This window comes from Odocoileus virginianus, chromosome 5 (assembly GCF_023699985.2).
Source record: "Odocoileus virginianus isolate 20LAN1187 ecotype Illinois chromosome 5, Ovbor_1.2, whole genome shotgun sequence".
Classification (NCBI taxonomy): domain Eukaryota; kingdom Metazoa; phylum Chordata; class Mammalia; order Artiodactyla; family Cervidae; genus Odocoileus; species Odocoileus virginianus.
The window spans coordinates 11,987,606-12,001,273 of NC_069678.1; the positions used below are offsets into that span (position 1 = coordinate 11,987,606).

Consider the following 13,668-nt stretch of genomic DNA (forward strand, 5'->3'; position numbering starts at 1 on the left):
TCATGTGACATCAAACATGCACACAAGCATGGATGGGCCATCATGTGCCCTGTCCCGTGCAGACTTCGGCTCCCTGCCCAGACAGGAGAGGGACAGGGAAGTCAGCAGTAAGGTTTAATAAAGGATGTGTGTCAGGCGGGGTGATGGAGCTGTGTCCAGGACGGAGGGCACCAGGAGAGAGACTGAGTGATGCTGGCCAGGGAGGTCAGGGTGGTTTCACAGAGGTGACACCAGAGCAGTATCGTCAAGGACAGGGATTGCCCTGCGCTGCGACACATGAGCACACATGTACACAAACACCCCCATTTCACCCATGCACACACACCCCCAACTCTAACAGAGTCAACTCACCGCCGGCGCACACGCATACAGCAGACTCACAAAGCTTCAGACACACTGGAACCTCACACACTTTTTCTTACACACACACACACACACACACACACACACACACACACACACACACACACACACAGAGTGTCTAGGCTTTGTCCCCAGCCCAAGGTGCCTTTATTCTGCCAACCAGAGAACACCGCCCACTTCATCCGATAAAAGGCTCCCGGCAGGCCTGCGAGGGGCGCGCGAGAGCCGTCCGCCCGGCACAAGGGCGAGGCTGGGGCCCCTGTGAGAAGGAGGTCCCTGGCCCGCTCCCCTGTCCCCACCCGGGGCCAAGGTGAGGCGGAGACTCTCTCCGCCTTGGTTTCGTCATCTGCAAACCGAGATAATAAACCTTCCGGAGCTCTCCACGCGATAACGTCCGGGGACTTGCTGTGAGCACTGCCGGAACAGAGAGCGCGGAGATACTGCTCTTGGTCTCCGGCAAACGTGATGACTTCTCTGCCTCTGTAGTCAGCAGACTATAGGGGGTGGGGCCCTGCCTCTATTTCCAGAAGTGCCATCGAATTCGTCCAGAATGTATTTAGGTTTATTTTTGTTTTATTTATTTTTGGCCGTTCTGGGTGTTGGTTGCTCCCAGCGAGGTTTTCTCTCCTTGCGGTGAGCAAGCTTCTGGTTGCAGTGGCTTTCTCTTGTTGCGGAGCTCTGGCTCTTGGGCGCCCGGACTTCAGTCGTTGCAGCATGTGGGCTCACTAGTCCGTGGCTGCCTGGTTCCAGAGCACAGGCTCAATAGTTGTGGCCCACGGGCTTAAGTTGCTGGGCAGCATATGGGATCCTCCCGGATCAGGGATCGAACCTGTGTGTCCTGCATTGGCAGGCGGATTCTTTACCACTGAGCTACCAGGGAAGCCCTATTTAGGTTTATTTGTTTAGATATTTACACAATGTTAAAATTCAAAGAGAGAGAGTATAGGTCAAGAGTTTCTTCCTTCATCTCCTTGTCCAGCCACTGAGTTCCCCCCAGCAGGTTACCAGAAATAGATGTGTTCTCCAGGAAATAGATGGATGCAGGTACAAACAATATATAATTGTTCCCCCTTTAAAAAATCAATTAATTTATTAATTTTTTTATTAATTATTTTTGACTGCACTGGCTCTTTCTCCAGTTGTGGGGAGCAGGGGCTACTCTTCTCCCAGTATGCAGGCCTCTCCCAGTATGCAGGCCTCTCCCAGTATGCAGGCCTCTCCCAGTATGCAGGCTTCTCCCAGTATGCATTGAGGTGGCTTCTCTTGTTGAGGAGCGCAGCTCTAGGCCAACATGCTTCAGTAGTTGGGGCTCTTGGACACTAGAGCATGGGCTCAGTAGATTGAACCATGTTCCCTGCCACTGGCAGGCAGATTTTTATCCACTGCACCACCAGAGAAGTCCCTAGTTGTTCCTTTTTTTATTTAAGTGGCAGTATGATACTACCCATTCTACTCTGAACATTATTTTTTTCCCACTTAAAGTAGATCTTATGCTTCTTGCATCTGAAGAGAGGCGTCGATTTTGCTTACAGCTTTTGTAAAGGATTCCCTTAAGTCCATCTGTGGAACCCCTCATTTGCATGGGAGGATACTAGCCAGAGAGGAGTTACAGGCAGAGGCCAATCTGGGCCCAGGTCTCCTTTTTCTTTTGAAAAAAAGATGTGGAAAAATATACATAAGATAAAATTTACTGTTTTAACCATTTTGAGACATATATTTCAGTGGTTTTAATTACATTCAAAATGTTGGGCAACCACTACCCTTTATTCCCCAAACTTTTTCATCAGCTCAAACAGAAAAACTATACCAAATAAACAGTAACTCCCTGCTCTTCCCTCTTTCCAATTCCTGGCAACAACTATTCTACTTTCCGGCTCTATGAACTGACTATTCTAGATACCCCCTATAAGTGGACTCATACATTATTTTTTCTTTTGTGCCTGGCTTACTTCGCTTACTACAACGCCTTCAAGATCCATCCACATGGTTTCATGCGTCGGAATTCCCTTCCTTTTTAAGGCCGAATGATATTCCATCGTATGTATATATCACGCTGTTTATCCATTCCTCTGTTGATGTGCTCTTGGGTTGTTGCTGTCTTTTGACTATTGGGAATAATGCTGCTATGAACATGGGTGTATGGGCCCAGGTCTTTGCCTCCTCCTCCTCCTGGAGCCTTTTGTGAAGGCCTGTCCTATTTGGCCTAGGTCTCGTGTTGCATTTGGGGCAGGGCAGAGGGTCCACGCTGGTGGGAGCATGGGTGAGTGGAAGAGCCATACTTTGAGGTTTGGGGAGGAGGAGGTGGAGGCTGAGAAAAGAACGCTCTGCTTACGGCCAATGAGGCCCATCACGCTCGGAGTAAAAGCCGAAGTCCTCACAAGGCCTTGCTCCCCCTCAGTCCCCCTCTTGTGCTCAGTCACTCAGGGTGTCTGACTCTTTGGGACCCCACAGACTGTAGCCTGCCAGGCTCCTCTGTCCATGGTATTCGGCAGGCAATAATACTGGAGTGGGTTGCCATGCCCTCCTCCAGGAGATCTTCCCGACCCAGGGATAGAACCCACGGCCCTTATTTCTCCTGCATTGGCAGGTGGATTCTTTACCACTAACCACCTGGGAAGCCCACCTTGCTTATTACTTCTTTCTGATTTCTTTTCGTGTGTCGCCTTACCGGTGAGGCCTTCTCTGATCACTCACTTAACACTGCAGTCTTCCCTTTCCTGCTTTGCTCTCTTTCCCGCCTCAATTTTTTATACATGTCATTTGTTAACTGTGTTCCCACCCCACCTAGGGGCTTCCCTAGTAGCTCATTTGGTAAAAAAATCTGCCTGCAAGGCAGGAGACCCAGGTTTGACCCCTTCGTTGGGAAGATCCCCTGGAGGAGGGCCTGGCAACCCACTCCAGTATTCTTGCCCGGAGAATCCCATGGACAGAGGATCCAGGCAGGCTACAGTACATGGGATCTCAGAGTCGGACACGGCTGTGTGACTTTCACTTCACCCCACCTAGAGAGTTCCAGGAAGAAAGGAATTTTGTCTGTTTTGTCCTCTGCTTTACTCCTAGTGCCTGGTAGGTGCTCAATAAATAACTTTGATGAATGAGGGGGCCAGCTGTCAGTGTGACTCAGAAGGGTCCAGCCAGCCCCACCCGCTCTCCTGGGCTGCAGACCCTCACACCCAACAGTTCACCTCTTACCACCATGGAAGAGGCCACACTCGACTGGTCAGACCCTGTCCACCCTCCACCTTCTGCTGCAGCCAAGTAACTTCTTTTATAGCCCTTACCCTCGCCCCATCCTACACTGCCCCCTCAGCTCTCTCTCTGCATCTTAGTGAAACTGGGGGACTCTCACCACCCACAACTAACAACAGCCAACAAAATCTCTCAATTCCAAACACTTTCCAAATGCACTCTTACTCCCAGGGACTGTGGCCTGCTTCTGCCCATTAATTGCCCAGATTTTTCCTGCCTGGAGTCTCATCACTGGTAGGTCCCCATCTGCATGGGAGCCTCCCACTGCAGCCAGAGTTGTCTAAAAATCAGGTCTGATCTGCCTGCTCTGATCAAGGACATCACTGATTCCTCAGGGCATGTAAAAGCCTTTACTGTCTGGACCCCGATCACTTCTAACTGTATCTTCCAGTTCCCCACTCCTCTGCCCATGCCAGAATCCTTGCACTTCCTCTCAGGGTCTTGCCTTTGCACACATGGTTCCCTATACCTGCCCTATTTTCTCTGCTAAATCAAATTCCTATTCAACCATCTAGATTTCACCAGCTCTCCAGCATCATTAGATAGGCTTTCTTGTCTCCTACTTCCATTCAGTTAAATTTAAAACACACATCAAGAGCTACTGAAACCATTAGGCTTGGCACTAGTAAAAGTGGGGCAAAAGACCCGTGTGCCTCAAGATAGAATAGAACAGGAATGAGTATATGCCTCAGAAGAATTCTGAGTCTAATGAAGCCTCCAACCTAACTAATTTATAGGAAATAGAGGCAAGAATTAAACAAAGACTTGAGGATTCCATCAGCCAAATCCAGATACAGGCAATTCTACAAGCAAATGACCTGATTTCATCAACAATTAGATAGCATGGATAAGGGGGTGATGGAGGAAGTGTTTATTTAAAAATGACTTTATACACATACCAACCAAATGCAATGGGTATACCTGATTTGGATTCTGATTGTATCAAAACAACTGCAAAAGATACCTTGGAGACAATTCAGGAAATCTGAACATGGATTGGGCATTAGACAATATTAAAGAATTACCTGTTAATTTTGTGTGTTGTGTTATAAAATTCCTTATGTATTAGAAATACATCTGGAAAAGTTTGTTGGTATGATAATATTAATGTTGGGGATTTGATTAAAAATATTCCAGCAAAGAGAGGTGGTTTGCAGAGGGAGAAGAAGAGGGAGGTAGTTTAATAAAATCAGATGAACAGAATGTTGGCAATTGTGAAATCTGAGTAACAGTTTCCTGAAGGTTTATTAGAAAACTGTATTTATCAAACTTGTTAGTGTATGTTATAAAAAAAATCAGAATAAATTCCATATAAGTTTATTGTTGGGGCAGATCCTGTGTTGTGCTCTGGCGACAACAACAAAGAAGTGTGCCTGTCCTGAAGAAGTTCCACGCAGTGGAGGCGACAGACAAGAATTCAGGTGCTGACTGTATTCAGTGATCGGAGTTATGCCTGGGGTGACTCAGGGACCACAGGAAGACAGAGATAGCTAACCCAGTTAGGGAAGATCTCCCAAGGGACTTAGATTTGTTTTTTGTAACAAGAGACCACAAACTTGAGTTTGTCAAAAATTTGTTCAGGTTTTTCCACAAGCTGTTAAAGAAAAACCCAAATGAGGGTACTTCCCAGGTGGGCCAGTGGTTAGGAATCTGCCTTGCAATGCAGAGGATGCAGGTTCTATCCCTGGTCGGGGACCTAAGATTCTACATGCCACAGAGAAATTAAGCCTGCACACTGTGACTGCTGAGCCTGGGCACTCTAGAGCCTGTGTGCCAGGCTAGAGAGTATGCCATACTAGAGAATGTTCCAGACTAGAGAGTCCGTGCACCACCATGAAAGGTCTTGTATGATGCATAAGACCTGATGCAGCAAATAAATAAGTAAAAATAAACTTTTTAAAAAGAAGAAAAACCTGAGTGAACTTTTGGCCAACTCCATATAACAGCTATGCCAATACTGCCCTAGTGTCCAAATTTTTGATCAACTCAAGTCTGTGGTCTCTTGTTACAAAGAACAAATCTAAGTCCTCTAGGAGACCTTCTCTTACTGAGTTAGCTATCTCTGTCTTCCTGTGGTCCCCGAGCTCACCCCAGGCATAATGCAGCTGAAAGCTGGAGCATTTGCTCTCAGCCACATGAGGAAGAAGGGCTGCTGCCAAACTGTGAGATACATATTACCTCCAGTTGAAGGAGGAGAAAAATAACCTTCACAGAATTTAGATAATAAATCCTAAATCATACAACTAGTGAAGATTGAAAGCAGGGTTTGAACCCAGGGCTGGTTGACTGCAAAGCTGTGTTCTGTCTGAGTACTTGAGACTTCCTGATGACTGGGGCAGGGCTGGCTCTGACACTTTCTCTTTTCCCAGGGTCCTAGTGCCATCTAGGAGACCTTGGCCTTCGACCTGCTAAGTGCTGCCCAGTGGGGGTTAGGCTGGGCCTAGGAGAGCCCATTCTATTATTGTCCTCTATTTCTTGGCAATATTCACTTATATAGACTTGCTTATCTTTCTTTGCTATTCTTTGGAACTCTGCATTCAGATGGGTATATCTTTTCTTTTCTCCTTTGCCTTTTGCTTCTCTTCTTTTCTCAGCTATTTGTGAGGCCTCTTCAGACAGCCATTTTGTATTTTTGCATTTCTTTTTCTTAGAGATGGTTTTGATCACTGCCTCCTGTACAATGTTACAAACTTCTGTCCATAGTTTTTCAGGCACTCTATCATATCTAATCCCTTGAATCTATTTGTCACTTCCACTGTATAATCATAAGGGATTTGATTTAGGTCCTACCTGAATGGCCTAGTGGTTTTCCCTACGTTCTTCAATTTAAGTCTGAATTTTGCAATAAGGAGTTCATGAAGTGAGAAGTAGATTAAGGGACTAGATCTGATAGACAGAGTGCCTGATGAACTATGGATGGAGGTTCATGACATTGTACAGGAGACAGGAATCAAGACCTACCCAAGAAAAAGAAATGCAAAAAAGCAAAATGTCTGCCTGAGGAGGCCTTACAAACAGATGTGAAAAGAAGGGAAGCAAAGGAGAAAAGGAAAGATATACCCATTTGAATGCAGAGTTCCAAAGAATAGCAAGGAGAGATAAGAAAGCCTTCCTCAGCAATCAGTGCAAAGAAATAGAGGAAAACAATAGAATGGGAAAGACTAGAGATCTCTTCAAGAAAATTAGAGATACCAAGGGAACATTTCATGCAAAGATGGGCTCAATAAAGAACAGAAATGGTAGGGACCTAACAGAAGCAGAAGATATTAAGAAGAGGTGGCAAGAATTTTGTACAGAAGAACTGTATGAAAAAGATCTTCACGACCCAGATAATCACGATGGTGTGATCACTCACCTAGAGCCAGACATCCTGGAATGTGAAGTCAAGTGGGCCTTACGAAGCATCTCTACAAACAAAGCTAGTGGAGGTGATGGAATTCCAGTTGAGCTGTTTCAAATCCTGAAAGATGATGCTGTGAAAGTGCTGCACTCAATATGCCAGCAAATTTAGAAAAGTCAGCAGTGGCCACAGGACTGGAAAAGGTCAGTTTTCATTCCAATCCCAAAGAAAGGCAATGCCAAAGAATGCTCAAACTACCACACAATTGCACTCATCTCACACGCTAGTAAAGTAATGCTTAAAATTCTCCAAGCCAGGCTTCAGCAATACGTGAACCGTGAACTTCCAGATGTTCAAGCTGGTTTTAGAAAAGGCAGAGGAGCCAGAGATCACATTGCCAACATCTGCTGGATCATAAAAAAAGCAAGAGAATTCCAGAAAAACATCTATTTCTGCTTTATTGACTATGCCAAAGTCTTTGTGTGGATCTCGATAAACTCTGGAAAATTCTGAGAGATGGGAATACCAGACCACCTAACCTGCCTCTTGAGAAACCTATATGCAGGTCAGGAAGCAACAGTTAGAACTGGACATGGAACAACAGACTGGTTCCAAATGGGAAAAGGAGTACGTCAAGGCTGTATATTGTCACCCTGCTTATTTAAGTTACATGCAGACTACATCATGAGAAATGCTGGGCTGGATGAAGCACAAGCTGGAATCAAGATTTCTGGGTGAAATATTAATAACCTCAGATATGCAGATGACACTACCCTTATGGCAGAAAGTGAAGAGGAACTAAACAGCCTCTTGATGAAAGTGAAAGAGGAGAGTGAAAAAGTTGGCTTAAGGCTCAACATTCAGAAAACTAGGATCATGGCATCTGATTCCATCACTCCATGGCAAATAGATAGGGGAACAGTGGAAACAGTGGCTGACTTTATTTTTCTGGGCTCCAAAATCACTGCAGGTGGTGATTGCAGTCATGAAATTAAAAGACACTTACTCCTTGAAAGGACAGTTATGACCAACCTAGACAGTATATTAAAAAGCAGAGACATTACTTTGTCAACAAAGGTCCATCTAGTCAAGGCTATGGTTTTTCCAGTGGTCATGTATGGACGTGAGAGTTGGACTCTAAAGAAAGCTGAGTGCTGAAGAATTGATGCTTTTGAACTGTGGTGTTGGAGAAGACTCTTGAGAGTTCCTTGGACTGCAAGGAGATCCAACCAGTCCATCCTAAAGGAGATCAGACCTGGGTGTTCACTGGTAGGACTGATGTTGATGCTGAAACTCCAATACTTTGGCCCCCTGATGTGAAGAGCTAACTCATTGGAAAAGACCCTGATGCTGGGAAAGATTGAGGGCAGGAGGAGAGGGGGCCGACAGAGGATGAGATGGTTGGATGGCATCACCAACTCGATGGACATGGGTTTGAGTAAACTCCAGGAGTTGGTGATGGACAGGGAGGCCTGGCGTGCTGCGGTTCATGGGGTTGCAAAGAGTCAGATACAACTGAGCAACTGAACTGAACTGAACTGATCTGAGCCACAGTCAGATCCTGGTCTTGTTTTTGTTGACTGTATAGAGCTTCTCCATCTTCAGCTATAAAGAAGATGATCAATCTGATTTCGATATTGTCCATCTGGTGACGTCCATCTGTAGAGTCGTCTTGAGTGTTGTTGGAAGAGGGTGTTTGCTATGACCAGCACATTCTCTTGGCAAAACTCTGTTAGCCTTTGTCCTGCTTCATTTTGTATTCCATGGCCAAATTTGCCTGTTACTCCAATTATCTCTTTACTTCCTATTTCTGCATTGCAGTCTCCTATGAGGAAAAGGACTTTTTTTTAATGTTAGTTCTAGAAATTCTTGTAGAAACATTGCTTTACCTACAAAGGACTGTATATTCAAAGCTATGATTTTTTCCAGTAGTCATGTACAGATGGACAATAAAAAAGGCTAAGTGCCAAAGAATTGATGCCTTTAAACTGTGGTGCTGGAGAAGACTCTTGAGAGTCCCTTGGACATTAAGGAGATCAAACCAGTCAATTCTAAAGGAAATCAATCATGAATATTCATTGGAAGGACTGATGCTGAAGCTCCAATACTTTGGTCACCTGCTGTGAAGAGCTGATTCATTGGAAGAGACCTTACTGCTGGGAAAGATTGAAGGCAGGAGGAGAAGGGGACAACAGAGGATGAGATGGTTGGATGGCATCACCGACTCAATGGACATGAGTTTGAGCAAACACTGGGAGATGGTGAAGGACAGGGAAGCCTGGTGTGCTGCGATTCATGGGGTCTCAAAGGGTCAGACGGGACTGAGCGAGTGAACAACAAAGGAGAGGCTAGGGGCTCTCTTCCTGATTTCTCCAGTGTTCTGTTAGGAAGGTCACTGGGAGGTCCCAGACTGGAAATAGGGAAATTAGAGGCTTTAGTTCTTGGAGACATGGCCTCTCCCATCAATCTTGTTTCTTTCAATCCCAAGTCTCATCCCCGCTTTCCTGAGCCTGGAGTTTGCAATGAGAGTGAATTAATAATTCTGTAAGCTAAAAAAGATGAACAACTTGAGAGTTGCGAGGTAAGTTTCATTTGGGGCAACTGTAGCCCAGGAGACAGTACCTCTGATAGCTCTGAGAGACCGCTCCAAAGAGGCAGGTGGGGGAGGGTCAATATATAAGATTTTGGTGAAGCAGGAGTTCAGTGCAATGAAGCACTTTTTTTTAATAGAAGGCTTTCAGCTAGTCACGAAGAGCTGATGCCACCATGAAGGGATTTAGTGCTCTTCTACATATAAGGAGATGCAAGGATTGGGATAAAGACCTGTTTCACATGTTTCCCTGGAGTACAGATACCTCAGTCTGCACACTGAATTGCCCTCAGGGCATGTTGAAGGTTGGCACCTGGAGCAGCACAGGGCTCAGTCTCCTCAAAGGCAGGTGGCAAATGCCTTTATTTTTGTTCCATCACTGGCAAACGCTCTTGGCAAGTGCCAATTTGTACTTGACTGTTCCTTGGACTTAAATGGACTTGAATGCTTATGAAGAGCTTTTCCTTACTTTCCACTCTTGATTCTCAACTCTGCCCTATAAGCTAATTAGATAAGACATACATTTATCCTCTGAGTCATTAATAACAAAAACAGATGACATGAATCACACTGATATCCTCAATTAGCAGTTTGGAGCCCGCTCAGAGATGTCACAGGGCTTGTTGAAGTTCACTCAGCTAGTTTGGGTAGAATCACGGCTTGCACCCAGGTGGCACTTAGACTCTGGGAGTTCCACTTTAGCTGGCAAGAACAGGGAAGACGAGCCTGGAATTGGCTTCCCTTCCTGGCCTATTTCTTTCTTTTTAAAAAATAACATTTATTTATTTTTGGCTGCGCTGGGTCTTCATTGCTGCACGTGGGTTTTCTCTAGTTGTGGTGAGTGGGGGCTAGTCTAACTCGTGCAGGCTTCTCATTGCCGTGGCTTCTCTCTCTTTTTTTTTTTTTCCTCCAACCAGGTTTATTAAACTTAACAAAATTCTATATACAAGGTGACCTAAACCTGCTGCTTCAAAACATGATCCTTTCCTAACTAAATCCACAGAGTGTCAAAAAACAACCTACTCTAAAATTAATAGAAAAGTGCCCAGTGCATATTACATGAATGGTTTAATAGTTCTATGAGATAATTAACATAATGTATGACTGAGTCCCTGTGACAGGCTGCAGAAGAACTGATGTGCAGGAGAACTGATACGAGATGTCAAGAGGCCATTTTGTGCACTGCCACTGTGATGCCGTCGTGTTTCTGGATCATAATGTTCCCATTATCTGATTCTAAACACACCACAGGAGTATCAGTGGGGTCTGAGGTTAGCTTAGCTGCTTGCTGGGCTAGAACAGATATCACCCCAGCATGCTCATCTGACAGGGTTCCACGGCAACCTAGATTGAGTCCTTGTGAATCTGTGCACAGGACTCCAACGATGGATGGATTCTTCATTGTGTCCTCCAAATGCTGCTCTAAGGTAGCCTCCATCTCGTCGCGGGTCGCCTCCTTCTTCGCCACTCGTGGCTTCTCTTGTGGTGGAGCGTGGGCAACCCTAAGGCATGTGGGATCTTCCTGGACCAGGGATTGCACTTGTATCCCCTGCATCAGCAGGTGGATTCCTAACCATTGGACCACCAAGGAAGTCCCCTGGCCTATTTCAATGTTCTTCTCTCTCGGGGTGAGTGAGCTGGTCCCTGATACCTGACTCCCATCAGACCACAGAAGACAAGCCAGGTGGGAATTAAATGGGACTTTCTCCGGGAGTTCTCATTCCTCCTTCAGCACATCGTTTAGCAGGCTGTGCCCCTTCTTGAAGGGTCTTTGACCCAGCCTCCACAGGGCCCAGTGAGCCTCCTCCTTCTTCCTGAAGTTATCCCTTGCTTCCTGGACTGCTCTGGACTTCTGCTGCTCCTCTGCCTCTCTCTTATCTGTATCCTTTGTTAATGCTTCCCCCTCCTCACCCCACCAGGCAAGGAGCAGAGCAGGAGAGCAGCGACCCAGGGCCTTGACAGGAGGTGGTGACAGAAGGAAGACATGGCTCTGGGAAGGATCCACAGGCTCCTCAGAGGTGTCTGTGTTGAGATGTGCAGACTTAAAGGTAGATGAAGCACATTCTGGATGTGGCTCTGTCACTCTTGGGCTGGAAAGCTTTGACTGAGGTCCTCACATCAAGGGGGAAATCTTACAAGGGGAGGGTTCAGTGAGATAAAATATACATGGAAGTGCAGATTTCAAATGCCAGTGACTTAATAGCTATTCCATAAATAAAGTGTTTGTGTAGAGAAGAAAAAAGGGAAGAAGGCTTTGCACATCTCAAATAGCCAGGCTGCCTATCAGGGACTGTCTCACCCTGGGCCCTTGTCTCCACTTTCTGGCTTTTTCTTTTTTTTTTTAGTTTTTAAAAATTTAATTTTAATTTTTTTAATCTTTGGCTGCACTGAATCTTTGTTGCTGCACATGGGCTTTCTCTAGTTGCAGCGAGTGGGGGCTGCTCATTGCAATGGCTTCCCTTGCTCCAAGGCATGGGCTCCGGAGTGCGGGCTCAGTAGTGGCACATGGGCTTAGTTGCCCTTCAGCATGTGGAATCCTCCCAGGCCAGACCAGGGGTCCCTACAGTGGAAGCGTGGAGTCTTAGCCACTGGACTGCCTAGGGAGTCCATATTTTGTATTGTTTTGTTTTCGGTCTCCATTCTCTTTTTTTCCCTTTCTTTTTTTGGATTATAGTTGATTTACAATTTGATAATTTCTGCTGTACAACAAAATGATTCACTTTTACATTTATACATGATATATAATATATATAAAATACACCTTTTAAAAATATTCTTTCCCATTATGGTTCATCATAGAATACTGAATATAGTTCTCTGTGCCATATGTAGGGCCTTGTTGTTTATCTGTTCTATATATAATAGCTTACATCTGCTAACCCCGCACCCCATCCCTTCCCAATCCCCTCCCTCTTAGCATTGATCTCAACTTTCTAGCCATCTTCCTCCTGGCCTTGTAGGAGCTCCACCTGCTACAAAGTGCACTCTAGGGAACTTCTCCTCAATGACCTTATTTCATGTGGACCTACAATGATATAGGTATGCCTGGCCAGCTGAGAGGGGAAGGGTGGGATGATTTGGGTGTGGGGAACATCATGGTATAGGATGAGGAAAGTGAAATAAGACTTTCCTTTGGCCAAAGGCCAAAGCTTTGTGCCTTTCTCTGAGGAATTTCCTAGCACCTGAGGTTCTGTTGACCTGATCTCTAATTTCTTTTGAGGTTCTGCTTTTTTCCTTACAGAGTCCTGTCTCAAGGTGAAGGCAGGCTGGCCTAGCAACCCAACCCTGCCGAAAGTTAGCAATGTCACACTCTCCTTACTGGGGTTGTAGTTTACTATGTAATGATGTTTTCCTAGACTGCTCCCTAGTCCTACTCCAGGTAGGTACAATAAGTTTTATTGTCATAAAATATACTTAACATAAAATTTATCATTTTAAACCATTTTTAAGTGTACAGTTAAGTGGCATTAAGTATATTCACATTGTTATGCAACAGTCATCACTACCCATTTCAAGAACTTGTAAAATCTCAATAGGATGAAATTCTATACCCAGTAAATAATAATTTCCTATTTTTCCCTCTCCCCAGTTTCTGGTAGCCACCATTCTACTTCCTGTCTCTATGAATTTGATTACTCTAGTGGAATCATAAGTGTAAGTAAGGGAGATCATACAGTATTTTTTCCTTTGTGTCTGACTTGTTTCACTTAGCACAGTGCCTTCAAGATTCATCCATGTGGTATCATGTGTCAAAATTTCCTCCCTTTTTAAGGCTCAATAATAATCCATTTATGTATCAATGTATACCACATTTTGTTTATCCACTCATCTGTTGATGGACCCTTGGGTTGCTTCCACCTTTTGGCTGTTGTGAATAACGCTGCAATGAACACTAGCATACAAGTTTGTTTGTATCTCTATTTTCTTTTGGGTATATACCTAGGAGGGGCATTTCTGGGTCATATGGTAATTCTCCGTTTAACATTTTGAGGAACCATCAAACTGCTTTTGTTAGCAACTGTACCACCTTACATTCCCACTAGCAATTTATGGGGATTCAAATTTCTCTGTCCTCATTGATGTTTGTTATTTTCAGGGTTTTTTTTTTTTTTTTTTTTTTTGCTAT

At 44.9% G+C, this 13,668-nt stretch overlaps 1 protein-coding gene and 1 pseudogene across 2 annotated transcripts in view; both read right to left on the reverse strand.

Annotated features, from left to right (window-relative positions):
- PKLR (pyruvate kinase L/R) overlaps positions 1-13,668 on the reverse strand; it is a 37,743-nt gene that overhangs the window by 14,364 nt on the left and 9,711 nt on the right. The gene's annotated exons all lie outside the window — the stretch shown is intronic.
- Positions 10,436-12,371, reverse strand: LOC139035144 (ragulator complex protein LAMTOR5 pseudogene; annotated as a pseudogene).